The following is an 18,756-nucleotide window of genomic DNA, read 5'->3' as shown; positions in this document are numbered from 1 at the left end:
TGGCAAAAACATGCGATTGAATGTTTTAATGGAAGACTTTGAATTCAATCATGGTATTTAAAATAATTGTTGCATTTAATGTACCAAATAGAATTAAAAATGTTATTAAAATTAAGGGGTAGAATTTTACGGAAACGAAATAGATATCAGTAAAATGTAATTTATAACACAAAGACAATTTTTGTAAGGTTATTATTTTGGAAGATACGAGCATTTGTTTTCATAAGCAAGTCATAACTATTACCCACTTGGCAACGGTTAAGTCTATTTTCACTTTTAATTTGGAGTCTATCTTTTGATCACTTTTTTATCTTCTTTCCTCTGACTTTTTGAATCACTCAGCGCACCATCTCCAGAACGTGTGTAGTAATATTTTTCTAACTCAGAAAATTAGCTACACGATGGTGTAAATTACTGCAACAATAAAAACGTTTTAAGAAATTCGTATGATGGTTTGTTTACATTTGATAGTTGCCCTTCGGCAATAAGTATTAAGAGCGGTTTCTGTACTACGTTTGTTTGAGTTTTATACAGGAGATCATTTATACCATAACATTTTATTAAATATGACTAACAGGATCGGGTAATTATATAAAAATTTATACTTTGGAAATTATCAATAGTATAATTATTCCTCAAAAAGATACAAAATAATTATTTGCTCCATTTAAAGCATTTTCTAAGTGAAGATATTTATCTATTTCTAACGGTTTCGAAAGGAATTGTTCGGTGACGATTAGAATGGACATCTTGCACTAATGTAATATTTACGTTAAATGAGCAGAGCTGCTTCTTAAAACATATTTTTATATTTATTCCTCATAATTAGGCAAAAAGTTTGATCTTTTGAACGATTTTAATAGTTTTTCGTTGATCATGACTAAGAGTGCGCCAAGTGCGTGTGCGCAGCATCCATCAGAGAAAAGGAACGCATTCCAACAATGATATATTTACTTAGTGGAAAGGTGCATTTCCGATTTGAGAGGTGCACCTGAACTCAAAGGTCATTCGCCTCCACTCATAACACGGCTGTGATAGAATAACATAAAAATTGTTTTGACAGTGTTAAATAGATTTTCCAGTGTCAAGTAACAAAAAGGATTTCAAAAACATAGATGATAAGAAATTCCCAACCATAGGGGGGAGGGATATAAAAAAAAGGGCCAGAAAAGGAACAAAAGAAGGAGGTAAATGAAAATTTCTACATACTAAAATGATAGGCAAAATCAGTCAGGATGAAGATGTCTATGTGACATCTCTCATTTATTTCTTTTTGATATTTTTATAGAAATTTCAGAGACTAAAACCATATGTTTCAATGATTTTATCCTTCACGTGTGTAATTTTGATATAATAATCCCCTGGCGACTAAATTGTATTTAAATAAACTATATTTTCGCCAAAAGATTACATTGCGTCTTTTTTCCAGCTTCGGATTATATTCATATGAGAATGAGCATAGTTACATTTCGCTTTCAGCAGGAGGCTGTCGTATTTTGCTCCGCTTTTTTTTTTTTTTTTTTTTCATTTAATATTTTAACAACAATTTCAGAGATACCACAAAACTTTTTTTAATATTTTTTTTCTTTAAGAATGTAATTTTGACATAAAATTCCATTTGTATTTAAATAAACTATACATTTTCGCCATATAATTCCACTGAATCTTCATTACAGCTTCCGTTCCCGATTCGGTTTGTATTTCTATTAAAATAAGAGTCGTTCACTTTTGTATAGAAGGGAGAAGGTTGAGTGGCCAAAGCATCATGAATGAAGCAAATGTCAAGGATCGTCCATTTCATTTGTAATTATGTTAGAATAAGCGCAGTTCACTTCGGCTTAGGGCGTAGGCGTGTGCGGTAGAGAGCATCGTAAATAATGCATGTGTCGAGGATTCAGTCGTGTATTTTGCTTTTCCCACTATTTTTCTACACCTATTAAATATTCCAACTTTAACTTCATTAACTGTAAAACCCTATTTTACTTATTTTTCTTTTTCAAGTGTGTAATTTTGATATGAAATTCCGTTAGCGACTGAACCATGAATGTATTTATATAAAGTATATATAAAAAAACGATATATTTATACAATTATATACTTGTATTTAAATAAGCTATATATTTTCGCTGCAGGATTGAATTGTGTCTCCAGTGTTCTATTCCATGTTCGGTTTCTAATTTTGTTAAGAATCTTAGACCTCCGCGCGGCTCGAGGGATGTGTAGCCTCTTGAACAGATTGACATAATGCTTTCCGGCGCTTTAAGCTGGCCTTCAGATCAGGTCTGGGAACCGACGAAAAAGTTTCATATATTTTTGTTCTTCTTCTTCTTCTTTTTTTTTTTCATTATATTTTAAATACTAATTTCACAGTTACTACGAATTCGACCAATTTTCCTACTTCGTAAAAAAAAATTTGACGTCAAAATATCTATACATTTTTAAAAATTTAAGTGTCAAGTTCTTGCACGTGCGCAGGGATCATCCGTATTCTTAGCATTGTGCTTTTAGGCGAGATTTCCGCCGCATTTGAAACTTGAAATGGTTAATCGTATTAAGAATCTTCATCCGTTGTGCTACAGAAGAACTGTGTGGCCTGGTGGATCGAACGACCTTGTGGTTTCTGCTGCTTTTTGCAGGTCCTCAGCTTGAGCCTAGATGCCGACAAAGAATTTTTCTTTTTCTTTTTTTATTATTAGTTAAATATTAATTTCACAGTTACTACGAATTCGACCAATTTTCCCACTTTTTAAAAGAAAATTTGACGTCAAAATATTTATAAATTTAATTTGAATTTTAAGTGTCGAGATCTTGCACATGCGCAGAGATCATCCGTATTCTTAGTATTGTGTTTTAAGATGAGACTTCCACCACATTTGAAACGTGAAGTGGTTAATCGTATTAAGAATCTTAGACCGCTGCGCTTCTGAATGAATGTGCGGCCTGGTTCGTGGAGCAACATGATGTTTTCCGCTGCTTTTTGCACGTCTTCATTTCGAGTTTGAAACCGGTGAATATTTCTATATATATTCTTACTTCTTTTTTTCAATATTATTTGCTACCAGAGCCGACCATAGCAGGGGAGCAGGGGGAGAGCCTCTTGCCCCCCCCCCCAGATTCCCAGATATTTTATTCAATTGTTGATCGAACTTTTAATTTGAACTACTTTTGGGCAACATAACCGAAAAGGTAACTTGTGAATAAGACATGTCGCCTTTTGTCAAAAAAGTTTGATCGGTCGGTTAAGAATTCAATGCGATGGATGTCGACGACGTTAAGTCAAAATTCTATGTTATATGATTTAAATAATATAAAATTTATCCAACATATAATTTATGCTATATTTAACAGAATAACGAAATAAGTTGGTAAGTGAATAAGAAGTAATATTTTTCCTGACTAACCTTTGTCCTTCGGCTAAGATTTTCTCAGAAATTCTGAAAAAAAAATGGTTTTCATCAAGTACTTCGATCACTTGCCAGTAGAATTATTAGAGAAATTCATGCTTTTATATCATTTATGAATAGGGCGATAGAGTTGTTTTCTATAATTCATTATTCAAATTCAAGTTCTAAAATTATTCGTCATCTTTTTCATTTAATTGTTTCTTCCTCTGTAACGAATTGGTAAATTTATTTTATTCATTTCAATATGAGAATTGTTTGATTAAAATCTGTTTAATGGTTAGATAAAAAAAAATTAATAAAACTCTCTTTTGTTTTGACAGTCTTGTGCATATGCATGCTGAAAAGAGTTTACTTTGCTGTCGCCAAATTATGAGAATTCATTACAAATCACTGGAGAAAGTAGATTGTATATTTTAAATTAAGATATTTTATTTAACATTAAAATATCTGTTTTCTTTTGCGATATAATTTATCAGGCTACAATTATTACGATGGATATATATATATATATATATTTGAGGTATGGTATCTATTTAGCTACACTAAAAGAGTTTATCCAAGTTTGCACTAAATTTGTTCAATAAATTATTACCTAAATTCTTCAGACTCTCAATTCAATATTATTACTATGTAATCGGAAAACGTATCTTTTTCATTTTTTTTTAAATTACAATCACTATTCGCCGAAAAAACTATTTAATGTCAGATGCTTCTAAATTTTTAATATACTTTTAATAAAGATATCTTGATAAAATTATGATTAAAAACGTTATTCATAGAATATTCATATTAACACATAACTCCTTGACATATGAATTTACTTACTTTCCTAATTTCATGGCAGATCTTATTTGGGACAAATAATAATTTTGATCCCTAGAATAATATAAGGACATTTCAGATGCGTTTTCGATTGATTTTTGCATTTTAAATTACTTAATATTTTTATTTAATTGCAGACTTAAAAATTTAGTGATTCCATATGCGCGTCAGACGTCATTGCATACGAAGGGGCTAAGAAAAACCAATGCCTGCAATTGAGGAGATAAAACTCATTTTTTGGAAGGAATATTAGCTTGGAATTATTCCGAATTAAAAAAAAGTATTTAACCATAAGAACGGATGCGTCAAAAAAAATGAAAATAGGGGAATTCATATTCAAGATCCAATTGTTTTTTTATAAAACGCATTGGTTTTTGAAGACTAAATATATATTGAAAAATAAAAACTGGGGGGATCTAACGTTTGAGCAGTCCATTTTTTATAAGAATATTTTTCATATCTCACATAAAATAGTAAGTTTGTACATATAATAACAAAACATTTTCTCCAGCCTTCTTAAGAAACAGCATCATTGTATCTATTCTCAATTCTATGTTGTTCGTGTTCGCACTATAGTACATTTTTCTGACTACGCGCACTTATTCTCCTCGGATTTTAAATACATTTGAATTCCTGCTCTTTGTTGTAATCCTTATTTAATAAATATTTTGGATGGGGGTCACGCTTAAAAATAGATTTTTGGAGAAAACATCCAATATTTTTTATTTATTATTCTGGATTTCTAAAACATTTTCTTTTATAAAACTTTTTGTTTCAACGCTCATTTTATATAGCTTCTGATATAAAATAATAAGAACATGCATTTGTTCATTTAGCATGACACGCCATTTTGGTGCAATCTGTGTTTCTATCTACATACTACAATCTAGAATAGAAAATTACCGTATTTTTTCTAAAAATAGGTCACAGAGAAATTAAATCTCAAGAGTCTCATAAAGAAATAGACTCATATAATGAAAATTTTTTGATAGTCAGTCAAAGAAACTGAGAACATTGTTTTACAAATACTGTTAAAATTTCTTCTTATGAAATGACGAGTAGCATTGGCTGCATCTAATTATGAAGAAACTAATATCACGCAGTGGTCTAAAAGTTCATCTAATCGCATACTAATACTACTTACGATGCAAAGGATTCAAAAGTTCATTGATTGGAGATCAACATCCTTTTAAAAACATCAACGGGATTTATTCATTAAGGTTCAACAGAAAATATAAAATCAAGAAGTTACTTTAACAAAATTTTAAAAGCACAGAAAGTATTATATTGTCTATTCTCAGACATTTCTGAAACTCGTAGCAAACAAACGTCGCTAGAGCGAAAAGCAAGCCAGAGAGCGGGAGAATGGAAAAAGCTGGCATCCGCTTTTATATGATCTCATGGCGATCACGTGATTGATTTACATGTACATACATATTTACATTTGTATATTGCACAGTAGTTTCGACTCGAATCAGAAATACCGAAATCTTATGCTAATTAGTCAGATGATTGCATCTAAATAGTTTAATCTTAGACAATATTAAATTAGCACGAGATTATGATAATTTATTATTTACGAGATGAATATGTTTAAAGATTAAAAGAAACAATTTCTCAAGAAAGAACAGAAGCAAACTATGCTTTTGTTTATGTAGGCATTTTTGCGTACATTTCGAACTTTGGCTAGGAAAACTAACCGAAAAAGGTAATAATAATTACGATTAAATTATCTTTTTCTTAACAAATACCTTTGTAAACTCTTAACATTGGAGGAAAGGATCAGCATCTAAACAAAGAAGTAGCTAAATAATACCTGACATTCTTCATTTAGATGTAAAATTAATTATGATGAGTTAATTTGAGATATTGCGCTTGCCACCTTGTCGGGAAATCTCTGCCGCCGCCTCTGTTTTTGCTTCAGAAATATAAAAAAATGTATTTCGAAATTACCCCAAAATTAGGACATTTATATTTGTGACTTTTTTGAGAAGGGTGGGTTTTATTTACTAAGGAAACTTTACAATGTCTTTCAGATAAACGGGTAAAAAGTAATTTTAAAGTAAGAATAAAAGTACGGAAAGTTTACAAAATAATCTGAGTATTGGACTTAAGAATACTAGAAAACTATATAGACAAAACTATATAGAAAACAAATTTGGTGTAAATATCATGAACCAAATTTCATTTGTCGAGCTCAAAACGCTATTGAGTTATCGCTTTCCAGGACAGACAAACAAACAGAGAAACTTTACACCAATTTTTTTCTTCTTCTTTTGTACTCATTGAGGTTTAAAACGGAGAGATACGTCAAAATCTCGAGTCAAATTTTTTAAAGATTGTAATACTTACTCTTTATTTCGTTAATGAGAAAAAAAATATATAAACAATTTTTTTTAATTTAAAAAAATAAATAAAAACTTTATTGTTGTTGATTTTTTAATGTTGGCTATTTATTTATTGCTCGTTTTTTAAACCCGATTTCGTAGGATTTTGTTTATGTTTGTGATGTACAAAGAATTATATTTTAAATGCTTTATATAAAACCTTATTATCTAACTCTTTACGCATTTTTACTTATCGTGTTCCCCTGTACTCAAGTAGCCCTACAGACTTCCTAAGACTGGATTTCGTTCAAAATTTTAGTGAAATCTTCACATTTAATATAAAATCCATGCACCAAATTTCGTACATGTAGCTCAAATCGTTTTTCAGTTATCATGTTCTAAAAAACATGTTTTCAACTCTAGAAGATCTGAAACGTAGACAGGAATCAAAATCACGAATTTCAATTTACTTAAATTTTATTTTATTTATTTATTTTTTCGAGAATTATAATTGTATGTACTATCTACATGTGCAAAATTTGGTGCATGATTTTTATACTCAATTTGCAGATTTCTAGCAAATTTTGAACGAAATCCATGCTCAAGAAATCAGTATGCCTATTTGAGTACAGTTGAACACGATAAGTACAAAACGTAGAGAGATAAATTATAAGATTTTATAGAAAGCACCTAAAATATAGTTCCCTGTCATATTTTAAATAATATCTAAATGCGATAACTTAAATCAAAATAAATGAAATTTGGCACGTAATTTTGTTACTAAAATTTTAATCCTGTTTTTCTGTTATATTTGGGATTCGGGGTGCAATCGGTAGAAGAAACATTTCCTAAAATACATACGCAGTTTGCATAGCTATATTAAGAAGCACAATACTCTCATTTATAAATCTGAAAATAAAAATTTGAATACGCGTGATGTGTACGAGCTGTATTAAGGTCCATTTTTGTGGTAGGAGGAGGGATGATAACATCATTATTAGAGAGTATACGAAAAAGTTTCAGGGAGACTATTTCTGTTAACATTAAGTTTAGCTGCGATTTTTTTTTAAAGTTAAAATTGCGACTTTAAAAAATATTTTGATTAGTATGAATATTAGAGTGAAGATCGACAAAATTCCCCGAATTACAATAAAATATCTCCATTGATAGGATGTGGAAGTTTGATGCTGTGTGGATGCTTGAAAACCTTTGATAAGACTTCAAAACTAATACTTTAAATTGACTTTCATGCAAATATTTGTCTTTTCAGAAAAAAATTTATCTTTCCATTTGACAGGTTATGAAGATAAAATATGCAAAGATGCGAATTTTCTTAATTTTCTCATCTTTGGGTTTTAAAAATTTCAGTCAGTAAACCGGAAGGCGTTGAAAAATTTTGTTTATTAAGCAATAAAGTAATAAAAAATACAGCTCTTCCGTCATTTTTCTATCAACTTTATAAAAATAGAGCTACGAAAATGAAAGAAGATGTGAGAGAATGTATTCAGCATGAGTATTCTAAAGAATTGTCACAAGCAATGCTTAGAAAATTTAAAGAATATTCATACTTCCAATTCAAAAACTCAGTGCATGACAATGTATTAAACTTGATTAGTTATTATTTTGGAAATTTCCTCCTAATTAAAATAAATAACAATGAATATGTACGAAAATAAATGTATTCAGTATAGTTACTAAGTGCCTGAAAACAAATAAAATAACTGGAGTAATAAAAAGTATTACTATAACATTAAAATCTTGAATTGATTGGAAATAAAATTGATTTCACTGAAAGGTACAGGTGAACACGATAATTTCAAAACATAAAAACTAGATGGATAAAATGTGATTTAGCATCTAAAATATAGATACCTATCATATTTAGAACCATCGGGAAACTAACTATAAATCTTTACTTTAACATACATACAAATGCAATATGATAAGTAGCAACAATTTAAATTTGGTAGGTAATTTTATTACTAAAATTGTAACCCTTCTTTTACCTATTTTAGTTCGAATTCTGGTTTCAATCGTTTGAAGAAATTATCTCCAAAAATCCATATACGGTTTTTCCTTCGGTGGGGCACCTCGAAATGGGGATGAGATGCTTCCGGCATGGTGGTTGGATCTCGCCACCCTGGAGGGTACACTAATAGGTGGGGAATCTGGCTCCTCCCATCGATGACGGGACGTACTTCCTTCGGGGAGGGTTGTACCGTGGCCGGTGACGGCCCTTAGGACTCAACCACAGTTCCCGCCAAAGTTGCTGTTGCGGCGGTCCGGTCATTCAGTTTTATGGTTTAAATCCGTGTGCCTTCGGGCGGGTCGGAGAGTTAGATGGTTGACTTACTCTCATATAGGAGGCTATGAAAATAAAAATCTGAGTTTTCGTGATGTTTATGACTTCTCATGTTATGTTTGGTGTCGATGAAAATTATGAAGAAAACAGGTTTATACAGGTCGAAAAAGTAATTAATTAAGTTGATTAACATAGTGTTAGTATCACAGAATTTTTCCATTACGGAAACAGATTTTTTCAAAATTTTGGGCCCAATACTTTATTTACAATATATATGCACATATGATATTTTGAATTACCAGTTTTACTTACAATCTGCTTTAACCCTATGAGTCCTGACAGCCCGATATCGTCCCATTTGACAGGGCGCTTTGGGGCGGTTAAATGAGTTTAAGAGGTGAAAGGTATTTCTCGACGAGTGCCGCTTTAAACTCATTTAACCGCCCCAAAGCGCCTGAAGCAGGCGCCTATCGAACAGGGCGATATCGGGCGGGCAGGGCTTATCGGGTGAAATATCTCTTTGGAATCAACATTCAAAAACTTTAACTTGTAAATAATAAAAAACAATGAAATATGTAATTAGCTGACATCAAATTATCAGTATCAATTTGTTGGCATCAAATTATAGGTATCACCAACCCAACATTTATTGAATTAAAATTATTCTTGATTCATGGATTGAATAATTTATTTTAAATATTTATACAAAATCTTGTTCCAATTGCATTGTAAAGTGATTAACTCATATCATAGCATAGATATCAAACTCATATTAAACAAAGTTTATATAGAAGACAAAAAAAAAAAAAATGTTTTTCTTTCTGGAGATGTTGGCCTATTTCAAAAATGTCATATAAAAGAAAGACAGACTGACATCAATGCTTCCTTCTTTGCACGAGGCATTTTCAATTACCCTCATTCCTATTTCAGGAAAAAAGTTGTCAACAGTATTAATTTCAAAATGAAAGAAGGTGAATATCAGTAATCCTGTATCTGACAGTGAACATATATCATGACAAGTGAAAATAATTGCTCATATCTATAATTACTTCAAAAGAGGGAAATAATTTTATATTTCAATTTTCAAATCTGTCTAGGAAATATACATTATATATCCATGAAAAAATTTCAAAAAATGAATAAAACTATAATTCTAAGGATTTTAAATCCTGGAACTTGTTCCATATACAACTCTCAGCCTTAAAAATTTTCCCCCGTGTATATTTTTGATACCATGCAATTTCTACTCAACTTGATCTGTTAAAAGTTTAATTACGAATTTTAAAAATTACAGTAAAAATGTATTATTTACAATTTTATTATATACTGTTATGGCTACTGGACCATTAACATATTTACTGCAGCTCAGACAGTTGTTTTGAGGAATCAGATATGTGATAGCTTAAAAATGAATAATTTGTTCACATTTTTTCCCCCAAATTTTTAAAAAAATTCAATAACAGAATTCACAAACTTGTATGATAAATGTATACTTGCATACTTTTAAAAATTTTCAGCAAATAAAATAATTCTAATCATTATCACTACCACTGCTTTTGCCATACACAAAAATTGTTATTAATAATAATGTTCTATACAATTTAATGGGGTTTCACATCCTGAGTATTGAAAGAAATTATAAAGTAATGAGCATATATATATGTAGTCTCTTTCTTAATGATTTTATTAAAATTTTATGTTATTTATATAAATATTTTTACAAGACAATTATTAATAGATGTGTTTGTGAAAATATATTTTCAAAAATTAAGTCACATTTCTGTTATTTGTTAGCATGCGTGCAGAAGTTTTCTCTTAATATTTCACCTTTCATATTTCATGTCATACTATTTAGATTAGTTCAGTACATATAAATTTAATTACATTATACAGCAATGAACAAATATTAAAAGTAAAGAATCTTTTTAATAAAACAATATCATTTTTATTATTTGCTTATTTTTGTATAATGCTTTTGAAATTGTTAGCATAATTTGAAGAGGAGAAATTATTTTTTGCCAATCTTCCTTGTATACTTCAGGTAGCAAAACATACACTGATATAAATCTTTAAATAAAGTATTTTTTTAGATTTTAATTTAAAAAAACTCAAATAATCATAAAAAATAAATTTCTTTTTTTTATTGGTTCTTTTATAATATACTAGCCGCCTTTGGCGACCAGCCGGTTCGCCAATCTTAATGTTCGTTAAAATTTTAATAATTAAATATTTTACGCAATTTCTACTTTAATAGCTTCTTCATCAAAATATTTTAAAACTTCAAATTTTGATTATCATATAATTCATTCATAATATTATAAAGGCCTTCAATCATAACGTAATATGTATCTCTCTCATTTTCTGTTAGCACCCGTAGAATTTATGCTTTAAATTAAAGTGGAAAGAATTTATCTTCAATTAATATAATAATATTTTTTACTGAAACAAAGCATTTTTTTATAATCTGATTACTGAAAATAGAGTCACTCAGCGTTTAAACTTTATGGGCACTAAAGAATATCTTTTTTAATTTATGTAATATCTCAAGAGTTGGTCATCAAAATTTTCTTAGATTCATTATGAGCAGATCGATTAATTAACAATGTTTAAATTTAAATGCATAAAACACTAAGAAAATAAAACGAATCGTTTAAAATAAACGGTTGAAAACAGGTTTTAAAAAAACTACTTAAAAAACGATGTACTTAAAACTATAAGCATATACAAAAAATATATAACTAACATAAATACAATTTACTTACAAACAAAAGCATGCAACTAACCCAAAAATAATTTAAATCATCCATTGATAACGTTGCCATGGCAACAATCAGAACAGAATGCGCATGCGTGAATTTTCTTCGCCGGTTACGTAACGCAAATACGTGATTTTTTCTACGCCAGTTGGGGTAACGCTTTGCGGATTAGAAATTTTTAATTTCCTTTATTCTGTTTTATTTTAATTCAAAAGTACTTCAGAATGAATCTGAAAGATTGATTCATTAACAATGTTTAATTTTAAATGCATCAAACATTAAGAAAATAAACAGAACCGATTGAAATAATCCGCCGAAAAATTTTAACCCTAGCCTCATTACTGTTGGGAGAAAAAAAAACTGAAGCCTTTCTCGTTTGGCGCTGGGGAGAATGGAAGATTTTTTTGGCGGGAAAGTCAGTTTTTAATTAATAATTAAAATTCTAATTAAAAATTTGAAAAAAGAAACCCCAGGTGCACATTCCTAACCTCCAAGGTATACATGTACCAAATTTGGTAGCTGTATGTCAAACGGTCTGGCCTGTAGAGCGCCAACACACACACACACATTGAGCTTTATTATAAGTATAGATATAGATAACTAAGTATCGTTTGATCTAAAGTAAACAGCTTTTTTTTTTCATTTAATATATTATATATTTACACATTATAAAATTATTTTACTATCAGAAAAGGAGAAAGCACAAGATTTAACATTTTTGATCCATTTTTTTAAAAAATAATCTCTATTATAATAATATTAAAGATGAATGTATGTGTGTTCTCTCTACAGGCCACATCATTTGACCTACAGTGTCAAATTTGGGACATAACTGAAATTAAGTACAACCAATATCCTGACAAACCAGCCATGTCGACAAAGACATCTAATAAAGTTGATAATTTTAAATTCTAAGATGACTTTTTTATTGGCTATAATTCTATACTAAACTTAGATGAATAAAATCACAGCTTTTGGCATTTACACTTTAGATTAGATGTACTTATTTAGATTTTACAATAATCAAATTCTGATTAATATGTAGAGTTCTAAAACATCATTATAAGATCCTATGATTTAAAAATTTTTTCAGCAAATAAAAATATTAAAAAGTATTTTTATAAATAAAAACTAACATTTTCATTTTAAATCATAAAATCGCAGTTATATTATATATATATATATATATATATATATATATATATATATTAGTAAATATTTATATTGCAATCATAAACATTAATAGGTCAAAGAAAACTCCAAAGGCATTGAGCTGATTATAACTATCGAAAAAATAAATGGTATTTTAAGTTACAGAAACTCTTTTCTTGTTTTTGTTCTTCTAAAAAGTATGATGTTTCATATTTTATTTCATAGATACATGTTAAGAATTACATTTTAATAGATTTAGTTTTTTTGCAAGCCTATTAGTTGTTTTTTTTTTTTGTAGCCTATTAATTAGAGATTAATGTTAATATGATGGCAAAACATTAAAATATCTTTTTTTTTTTATATACAAGCATAATGCATTTTTGCATGTTATATGTCGTGTGTGTGTGCAAACATATTGTTGAAACACAAGTTTAAATTATATAAAAACTGACTGAGAATTGAAAACAATTTTTTTTTATTGTAATATTCAAAGGTTATTGCCAAAAACAAAGGCAACAATAACAACAAAAGAAAATATCTAGAAATAAGATGAAGAAAGTGAATATGGCTTTTAAGTTGGCTGTTATTTAATAAGTAACAAGAAAATGAAACAATTTTAATAAAAAATGATTACATTTTCAATTCCTATAAGAGGATTATGTCAGATGCAAATGAAAACCACTTTAATAGAATTTTCATTTCTTATTACTCAAAAAAATTTACAGTACATTTCAGCTTACATTAAATAAAGCTTCCCAGATTTAAAAAGGTTCTTGAACATTCATGAAAATTAGTTCTCCATTCCAATTTCAATGCAGAATTGATTCTTCAGCTGAATCTAAAATACTTAAAAGGAACTTTCCTAAAAGTTAAAAGCTTAAGAGAAAGCCAGAATATATTGTAATATCCAATCGACAATCACTTAAACCCAACCATTGGGAATGTTATTCCTTTATTAGAAGACAAAATAAATAAAATGGGATTTTTAATAATGCAAGCAACAACATGAATACTTAACAATTTTTTCAACCCTTCAAGCACATGAAAAAGCACACACATCAATATCTAGAATTCACATCATAATCTTTTAATTTATATTACAGATTTAAATTCCATATACTTACTAGGAAGTTAGGTTCTCCATTCTCACATCAATGCAACACTGATAATTCGCATTTGATTATTACTGAAACTGAAATAAACATGGAATTTTCTTAAAAGTTAAGAGCTTAAGTGAAAGCCAGAAAATGTCTAGGCAATCACCTAAACCCAACCATTGGGAAATTTAGTAATTTAAAGTTTAAAATATTAATGGTGTACAGTCCAATTCCAATTATTTTTAATTACTTAAAGAAATATAGTGAGCATACAATGCTGAAAATGTCTATTCAAAACAAAACTAGCATTTTAAAAATTTAAGCCTGCAGTGATTTGTACAAAATTTGATGCTCTAAAAGCAACTATATCAAAATTTTCAGTCAATTATAAATCGTTTCATTTCTGATACACATAGTAACTAATGTAGACACCACAATTAAAATCATCTATTTGTTTTACATGAGGTGGAAAAACAATCTGCCAGTGGCTATTTGAATCAAGCGAATAATTTAATACTGTATACCAACAGTTTATTAATGTTGAGGTATCCTTATCTGGTTTATAACAAAATGGGTCAAAATATTCAAATATTTTATTTTTCAAATCAGCTATGATTAATGTCCAATGGGAATTTAAATATACAGGAATTATAAGAAAATCAAAATTTGCTGTTTCTTGAATCCAAGGAAATTGAAGAATGTTTTTTTGATTAAAAATCAAAAGAGAGTGTAAAGATTCTATAGCTTTGAAATTTGTGAATCTTTTAATTAATACAAAATTAAATGCATCAATAACTGAATTGTATAGCCAACCTTTTTTTAAATTTGATGATATTGATTTAAGATATTTTTCTTCTTTGACAGTAACATATGAATCTAAAGATTTTAGCATATAAAATGAAAGGTCAAGATTATTATTAGTTAATATTGTAGCAGTAGGATTTATGACATTAAACTTATTAAAGCTATGAAACACATCAAGATTAACACATTCAGAATTTTTAACATTAAAGGATTTTAATTCTGCCTCTTGCTCAAAAAGATTATTAGGTTCATCAAGAAGTTCTTCGTTTAAATTTTGCTTTTTATTACAATTTCCACAGGCTGAGCAGTTCCTTTTTTTTTTTTTTTTTCTAAGAGAAGTTTTAAAAAACTTAATCTGAGGATTAATTTTTTGTTTAGGTGCAACATATAATTTAGGTGTAACAGAAGCCGAATTATTTTTAAGGTTCAAAACCTCACGCACACCAGCTATTAAATTATTCAAATACCTAACTACATTATTTAACATGATTTCTTTAATCTGAGGAATTTCTATTAATTCTAATATTTCCGAATATAACTTTTTGAACTCTGCCTCCTTTGATCTGCACTTCTCAGTAGATAACATGTTGGGATTTAATATTTCACTTAAAATATAAGAATTAATTGTAAAACTGTTTTCTTCATCAAATTTATGAAAATCATCAGTTGTGTATATATTAGGTTAGGAAGACATTAAATAATTTTATGTACGTGTAAGGAAAGCAATAAGAAAGATTTAATTAAATTGCATGAACCTTCCTTGGGGGGTGATATTTAGTGTTCTCGTAACCGACTTGATGGTTATGAATGGAATAATATGTAACTGATATCAAATTCTCCTGTTCACATATGCAAATCTTAACGGGACAACTTATACTGAAAGGAATTACCACCTTTTTATTTTTATGTTTACCTTTTTGCTCTGCCCTCGAATTAATCCTTGACTGATATGACGGATGAAAATATTGACATGAATTATAATAGAATGTTTTCTCAACACATATTATTTTACCAGTTGATTTTTTAAAATAAATATGAGTACCAATAGTTTCAGATTATAACCAAATTTTAAAACTTGTCCTAGAATTGAAAGAATAAGTTTTGATGTTTTTAATGTCATGCACAACATTAAGATGCTTATTTAAATTCCATACACTAACATAAGCTTTATTACATTCTGTACAAAAATACGATTCACGCTTCTTGTTACCAGTACAATCTTTTTTTTCTTCATCAAAATATTCATTACTGCTATAAAATCTACCACACTCGAGACACAATTGGGAAGAATTTTCACATTTATCAGTTAAATGTTGATTATCTAAAGTTGTCTCGACTGGCACTAAGCATAATTTGAGCTTTTTTACAATTTCTGCTTGAGAACTAACACTAGCCTCCAATAAATTATTACAATTGCTTTTTAGCAGAGTTAAAACATCACAAACCTTTGGTTTACAGTGTTTTAAATAATTGGCAAAAGAGGATCTTGAGGAATAAGATTTTAAACATACCTCACATTCTTTAGGATAAGTACTCTTAACGCGATTAACTAAGAATTGTCTTTCAACAAAAATAAAATAATTTGAAAAATTATAAGAATTTCTTTGTCATTCTCAATTCCTAATGTTTACCTGGAGATCAATTTAAAAATTAATCATAATTTTATCATCAGTATTATCATTTGACACCATAGATACCAGCTTTTGAATGGCAAATGTTGCCAAAGTCAACCAATTATGTGCAATGCTGAAATACACTGCAAATAACTGTCAAATTCTAAATTTTTAAAAATTACTTGAAGCAATCTTGAAAAATAGAAAATATATGATAATCTAAAATATAGGATAGCAAATTAAATCATAAAAGGAAAAGACTTTACTTCTTAACAATAGATCAACATTTATAACAATTAATAAAAAAACAGCATCAAAACTTTTTCATAGTTAGTGTTAACTAATATATTAATAGCCCAATAAAATAATAAATTAACAGAATCTACAAATATTATATATTCATTACACAATATTATTATAGAACTGAATAATTAACATTTGATAATATTAAATTTAACTGTGTTAAGTGTGACACTCATGAATATGAGACAACATTCAGTCACACAGCCTGATACTATAATTATTTCCATATTTTAGCCTATGTGCAACCATTGTTTAAGAAATCAATTTCAAATCATAAACAATTGAGAAAATTTACTGAATTTCATTTTTAAACATCTTAAATAATTTTCTTAAAAGGTTAGTGTGTGAGGCCGATGAAAAAAAAAGGAAAAGTACAGAGAGATGGAAAAACAAATGTGTAAAACAAATTTAGCCTTCTGATGACTGATCAACGAAAGGGAAATAAAGAGCTAGGAACATGTAGATGGTTCCAAGCATAGTTGAATTTATAATATTCTACTTTAAAAAATGATATATTAAACACAATTTAAGTTATCATTAATATGAAATCATATAAAACTATATTCCAGGTAATATTTACAAAGAATCTAATATGGATTATTAATACGTCTACAAAATACAAATCTTAGAGACAAAGAAATAAAAATTCGAACTCATAATACTATTAAAAATATTCAAGCCTAACTGAATCTTTCAGAAAAAGTCCATCATCAATCATAGAAACATTTTAAATGAATAAATAAATCAACACCTAAATGAAATGTTACTAATAATATGAAAATCATGGTACAATTCCCTACATTATTTAATTTCAATGATTTTTATATTATTATTTAATTTTCCAGATACAGAAATGTGGGAAAACATGTTACAAAATGCTCACATAATGATTTTAACACAGTATCAGAATTATCTGCCTACTGTCTCTCTTTAAATTAATCTTATTAATTATTTCTTTACTTTTATTTTTTAATAATTACTTGCATTTTTTATCAAGCTACTTCCTTATTTGATTTATGAATCAGTTATCTTTCTTCACTGGTAATACTGAAACACTTTTTAAGGGATATTGAAAATACTAATATAAGATTTGACGTATCTTTCACTGAAATGTAATAAGTATGGATAACTTCCTGCAATCTAACTCCATACTATTAATGCATTAATCATCGAAATGACCATAAGATAAGTTTAAATATCAGTAATTGAAAATGATTAATACTAATTACAACATTCAGAAAATATTTTAGTATATGGATTAAAAATATTTACTTAAACTCATGCAATCTTATCAATCAGATAAGTGTCGATATCTTTTCAATCAAATAAAAATTAAGTTCCCACCAATAATGAAATGATTAATGGTATATTTTATAGCATTTAATGTGAAAAGAAGTAACTGATATAACAAAGAAATCAAATTAGGAATGGAATCATTAGGAATGAGGTTTGTTTTCCGGCGTATGCTCCTGAACGGATTCTTAGCTTGTGCCGGGTTCACAAAAATCAAAACTCGAATATCACAAAAATTTTTTTAAAATCTGTCAGAAGCCACAAAGAAAGCCAACATAGCCTTCACTTTATCACGACCCTGAACGGAGAAATCACAAATCCAGTCAAAAGAGAGTGGAACACAACCCAACTTAGCACGGAGAGAATTTCTCGCTGTCTCATATCTACTGCAAGAAAGAACAAAATGTTCACAAGTTTCAGGAATCTGGCAATTGGCACAATTTGGTGATTCAATGAGCCTACATTTATGAAGAACTGCATTTACTGGAAGAGTCCTAGATATTAATCGTAAAATTAAAACCTCATTACTTCTAGATAAATTGAGTTTTTTAAGATTGAAAGCATCAAGCCATTTGTATTTTTCATAGTATTTAGAATATACCCATTCTAAATCTTGTTTATGTCGTACAATTTTAGTGTATACCGAACAAGTGTCTTCGGGCGAGATCCAGTCACAAATATTAGAAGAAGTTAAAGCTTGCTTAGCTAAATCATCAGCCCGTTCATTTTCTGCAATTCCCACGTGGGCAGGAGTGTATATCAGTTCTAATGAGGAACATGTCTTTAAAGCATCAAATATAACGCGGGCCACAAAAAGGGCACTTTTGGGAGAATGGAAGTTTAGGCATCTCAGGGCTGTCAAATTAGATAAACTGTCAGTCAA

The sequence above is a fragment of the Argiope bruennichi genome, chromosome 10 (assembly GCF_947563725.1).
Source record: "Argiope bruennichi chromosome 10, qqArgBrue1.1, whole genome shotgun sequence".
In the NCBI taxonomy this organism is placed as follows: domain Eukaryota; kingdom Metazoa; phylum Arthropoda; class Arachnida; order Araneae; family Araneidae; genus Argiope; species Argiope bruennichi.
Note: the sequence above shows the minus strand (reverse complement) of the source record.